This window comes from Pongo abelii, chromosome 1, assembly GCF_028885655.2.
Source record: "Pongo abelii isolate AG06213 chromosome 1, NHGRI_mPonAbe1-v2.0_pri, whole genome shotgun sequence".
In the NCBI taxonomy this organism is placed as follows: Eukaryota; Metazoa; Chordata; class Mammalia; order Primates; family Hominidae; genus Pongo; species Pongo abelii.
The window spans coordinates 42,765,834-42,771,833 of record NC_071985.2 but is presented as its reverse complement, the minus strand read 5'-3'; positions in this window follow the sequence as shown (position 1 = coordinate 42,771,833).

Below are 6,000 nucleotides of genomic sequence, written 5' to 3'. Positions count from 1 at the left end.
TTCAACGATTGGATGCCTCTGCTGAGGTGACAGTGGGAGAATTACTGGTTGTAATGTTAAGGCAAACATCAGAGGAAGAGATTAGATATTGCCCTGTTGTTTTCATAGGGACTTCTGTTTTCTTTCTTCCTTTCTTTTTTTTTTTTTTTTAGAAGAAGAAGAAAATTTTTTTATTCAGTAAGCATTAACTAGAACGGGATGTTCGTCATAGGTAATTTGCACATAGATTGCAAAGTCAGAAAACAAAATCCACCCTTCTATACAGACAAGCCCATACAATCCTTTTTCCATACCCGTTCTCAAGATAAACATGACTAGTCCTCAACTTGACTAGTCCTCAAGTAAGAGGACTTGACTGCACTATTTGTTACACATTCTAGATTCACCTGGTAGCAGGGGTGACCGTCTGTGTTTGCTAATTGGATTTATGCAAAGGAAAAATAAATTTCTTCATATCTTTGTAACAAGAGGTGAGTTTTGGAGAGAGGTGCCTGCCCACGTTAGGCTCCTACTCTCCGGAAGAGATGGGAAATAGGGGCACTGTCTTCCTTAATGATTGCATTTCAAAGAGATGGCTCCCGGGTACTTGAGAAAGACGTTCCTGAAGGGAAGAAAGCTGGCAAGAGGCTTATTTACCTTTTAAAAAGATTTACATAATTTCAAACAGGTAGAGAAAGAACTTATAATTACAAGTTTTCTAAAGTAAATGCTCAGAGGGAAAGTTAAGCCTCTTTTTTGGAATTTTAAATTCAGAGGTACAAGTGCAGGTCTGTTACATGGGTAAACCTGTGTCGTGAGGGTCCACTGCACAGATTACTTCATCTGCCGGGTATTAAGCCTAGTGCCCATTAGTTATTTTTCCTGATCTTCTCCTTCCTCCCACCCTCCACCCTCCAGGACGTCTATTTTCTTCAAGAGGTTTATATTAGACTTGAGAAAACAATTTCTCCTTCCTTCCTTCCTTCGTTCCTTCCTTCCTCTCTCTTCTTTCTTTCTTTCTTCTTTCTTTGTTTCTTTCTCCTTCCTTCCTTCCTTCCTTTTCTTTCTTTCTCCCTTCCTTCCACTCTCTTTCTTCTTTCTTTCTTTCCTTCCTTCCTTCCTTCCTTTCTTTCTTTCTTTCTTTCTCTTTCTTTCTTTCTTTCTTTCTTTCTTTCTTTCTTTCTTTCTTTCTTCTTTCTGTCTTTCTGTCTTTCTTCTTTCTTTGTTTCTTTCTCCTTCCTTCCTTTTTATTTCTTTCTTCTTTCTTTCTCCCTCCCTCCCTTCCTACCTTCCTTCCTTCCTTCCCTCTTTCTTTCTTTTCTTTCTTCTTTTTTTTTTTCAGCGTCTTGGCTCTGTCACCCAGGCTGGAGTGCAGTGGCATGATCACGACTCACTGCAACCTCAAACTCCTGGGCTCAAGCGATCCTCCCACCTCAGCCGCTCAAGTAGCTGGGATTACAGGCATGTACCACCACACCTAGCTAATTTTTTGTATTTTTTTGTAGAGATGGGGTTTTGCCACATTGCTCAGGCTGGTCTTGAACTCTTGAACTCAAGTGATCCACCTGCCTTGGCCTCCCAAAGTGCTGGGACTACAGGCATGAGCCACTGTGCCCGGCCCCCTAGGAAATAATTTCTTGATGGTGATTTTCCATCTTTTTGCTGTGTAGGAAAGAGATTGAGCTCCATGGTAATATGTGAGAGAGAAGAGACTCAAGGGACTAAGAACCTGTGCCGCAAAAGGAAGGTCTGTTTTGGAGATTTGCTGGAGCTTCCCCATTGGATGTATCATTGAATGATGATTCATCCTGGCCAAAAATAAAAGCTTCTTAAGCTGAGTGACTCTAAGGTTGTGTGTGGTTTATGCTTGGAGATGCGTTACTTTTATGACATAAAAGTGACTTCAATCTGGTAAGATATATTTATAAACATAGAGGTCCTTTGATTTATTAGGAAATTCCAATTGTGTTAGGGTGTCTTCCCAAGAGATCTAAATCTATTCTCCTCTGAGATTTAGGAAATCTAAGCTGGGCATGGTGTCACTCCTGTAGTCCAAACACCTTGGAAGGCCGAGACAGGTGGATCACTCAAGGCCAGGAGTTTGAGGCCAGCCTGGCCAACGTGGTGAAAGCCTGTCTCTACTAAAAATAGAAAAATTAGCCAGATGTGGTGGCATGCACCTGTAATCCCAGCTACTTGGGAGGCTGAGACATGGGAATCACTTGAACCTGGGAGGCAGAGGTTGGAATGAACCACTACACTCCAGCCTGGGTGACAGAGTGAGACTGTCAAAAAAAAAAGTTTTAAGAAATCTGGAATGATCATTTGTCCAGTATATGAAACTCTGAGAATACTACACATGTGGAAACTAGAATCTATCAGAAACTCCAGGATGCTCAAATATCTTCTCCCTCTCTTCTTCATTCACAAATGATTTGAACACTTATATTTTTCCTTCTACTGCTTTCTACTGATTTCCCTTCTACTGCTGTGAGTCTGATGGGCTTCAGTACCATTGTGGTTGACTTATCCAAATGTGACTTTTCAATTCTGTGACTTTTATATTTCCAATGACCTTTTCTTTGCTTCTACACAGCAATTTGCTCTAATGGTTACAGCCTGGATTTTGTTATTCCTCAAAATGACACCACCTCCAAAAATCCCTTCATTTGGGCATTCCATTCTCTTGCCACAGCCTCCTCTCTTTAGTGATTCAGATACTCCCACTACAACTCTTCCTTGACCATGATCAACATGCTTCTTTTTCTTTTTTCAGCTCTCTCCTGCCTTTATTTCCTGCATTATTGAACTTAGACTGCTTGGTCCATCTTTTCATTCAAGCTCTTAGCTATACAGACATACCTTAGAGATATTGTGGATTTGGTTCCAGACCACTGCAAGACAGTGAATATCACAACAAAGCTAGTCCCACAAATTTTTTAGTTTCCAAGTGTATGTAAAAGTTATGTTTATACTAGACTGTAGTCTATTAAGTGTGCAATAGCAGTATGCCTAAAAAAGTACATCAATATACATATCCTATTTGAAAATACTTTATTGCTAAAAATGCTAATGATCACATGAACCTTCAGTGAGTTGTAATCTTTTTGCTGGTGGAGGGTCTCACCTTGGTGTTGATGGCTGCTGATTAAGGTGGTGGTTGCTGAAGGCTGAGGTGGATGTAACAATTTCTTAAAATAGACAGCAGTGAAGTTTGCTGGATTGATTGACTCTTTCACAACAGATTTCTCTGTAGCATGTGATGCTGTTTGATAGCATTTTACCTACAGTGGAACATCTTTCAAAAGTGGAGTCAGTTCTCTCAGGCCTGTCTGCTGCTTTACCAATTATGTTTATGGAGTACTCTAAATGTTTTGTTGTCATTTCAACAATATTCACAGCATCTTCCCCAGGAGTAGATTCCCTCTTAGAAACCACTTTCCTTGCTCATTCATAGAAGCAACTCTTCATCTGTTCAAGTTTGATCATCAGATTGCAGCAACTCAGTCACATTTTCAGTCTCCATTTCTAGTTCTCTTGCTATTTCCACCACATCTGCAGTGATTTCCTCCACTGAAGTCTTGAACTCCTCAAAGTCATTCATTAGGGTTGAAATTAACTTCTTCCAAACTTCTGCTAAAGTTGATATTTTGACCTTCTCCCATGAATCATGAGTGTTCTTAATGGCATCTAGAATGGTGAATCTTTTCCAGAATGGTTTCAATTTACCTTTCCCAAACCCATCAAAGGAATCATTATGGCAGCTATAGTCTCACACAATGCATTTCTTAAATAATAAGACTTGAAAGCCAAAATTACTCCCTGATCCAGGGACTGCAGAGTAGATGATAGCAGGCAGGAAAACAACATTCACATTTTTGTAAATCTCCAGCTTTGTAAACCTCCACCAAGAGCTCCAAGACAAAGCTCTTGGGTGACCAGGAGCATTGTCAATGAGCAGTAATATTTTGAAAAACATCTTTTTTCTGAGCAGTAGATCTCAACAGTGGGCTTAAAATATTAAGTAAACCATGCTGTAAAGAGATGTGTTTTCATCCTGGCTTCATTGTTCCATTGATAGAGCATAGGCAGAGTAGAATTAGTATAATTATTAAGGGTCCTAGGATTTTTAGAATGGTAAATGCCCTCAAGGTGGGTGGATCACGAGGTCAAGAGATCAAGACCATCCTTGCCAACATGGTGAAACCCCATCTCTACTAAAAATACAAAAATTAGCTGGGCATGGTTACGCGTGCCTGTAGTCTCAGCTACTAGAGAGGCTGAGGCAGGAGAATCACTTGAACCTGGGAGACGGAGGTTACAGTGAGCCAAGTTTGCACCACTGCACTCCAGCCTGGTGACAGAGTGAGACTCCGTCTCAAAAAAAAAATAAAAATAATAAAAATAAAAAAGGACCTTGGCCTCAACTTAGAGTCACCAGCTGCATTAGCCCCTAACAAGACAGTAAGCCTGTCCTTGGAAGCTTTGAAGTTAGGCATTCACTTCTTTCTAGCTATGAAAGCCCTAGATGACATTTCCTTCCAATATAAGAATGTTTTATCTACATTGAAAATCCATTCTTTAATGTAGCCACTTTTATCCATGATCTTAGCTAGATCTTCTGGTTAATTTGCTGCAGCTTCTACGTTAGCACTTGCTGTTTCACCTTGTACTTTCACGTTAAGAAGATGGCTCTTTTTCCTTAAACCTCATGAACCAACTACTCATAGCTTCCAACTTTTCTTCTGCAGCTTCTTCTAATCCAGAGCAAGGACCTTGAATTGAAGAGAGTGAGGGCCTTACTCTGGATTATGCTTTGACTTAAGGGAGTGTTGTGGTGGGTTTGATCTATCCAGACCCCTCAAACTTTCTCCGTATCAGCAATAAGGCTTTTCACTGACTTATCATCTGTGTATTCAGTGGAGTAGCACTTTTAATTTCCTTCAGAAACTTTTCCTTCACATTTACATCTTGGCTGTTTGGTACAAAAGCCCTAGCTTTTGGCCTGTCTCAGCTTTCAACATGCCTTCCTCACTAAGCTTAATCATCTCTAGGTTTTAATTTGAAGTAAGAGATGTGTGAGTCTTCCTTCTCCTTGAACACTTAGAGACCATTGTAGGGTTATTAACTGGCCTAATTTCAATATTGTTACATCTCAAATAATAGAGAGGTCCTAGGAGAAGGAGAGAGATGGAAGAGCAGGCAGTTGGTGGAGCAGTCAGAGCACACACAACGTAAATGAAATGTGAAATTACTTGTCTAAACCCCCTGGAGGGAAATGAACAATTCCCTTTTTCCCTAAAATAATGCTACTAAAGCAATTAGACTTAGTCTAGACAAGACAGAAGATGTATAAGTGAAACATTACAAGATCCTTAAATGAAGAGTGAATTGTAGTTGTTGGTGAAAAACAAGATTAATTTTATATTTGCTACCATAAAGTTTTTGTGTATCACTTATATCAATAATGTTATCAAAAGCTTACAAAAACAAAAATAGATTCACTTTTTAAAATTTTGTTTTAATTTTAGAGAAAATTGACTATTTAAATTGAGTGAAACTGCATTCGACACATGAACAAAAGTGACAGCTCAATACAACATAAGAAAATCAGAGCAAGGAAAATATTTGCCTGAATTTGAAGGCAAAAATTCATGCACAAGTAATCCTCAAACTAATTTCAATAGAACCTATTTTCTTCTCATTATAGAACAAGCCATAATCTCAACTGTAGAGAGATTTGAACAAATTGGTAACTTTGAAATAATTTAAGATGTAGCGTATGGTTCTAGATATTGCTTTAAGAGATAAAAATTACAACATAAGTGATAGCCATTTATAGGATGAAATTAAAGCATTTTATATTTTGTGCAAGAAAATAGAATACACATGACATTGATCAGTTAAGTTCTCTGCCTTATATGGACACAGTTTGTGGTGCCCCAAAACAACTACAGTGTTAGCATCAAAGATCACTGATCACAGGACACCACAACAGACTGAATAATCATGAAAACTTTG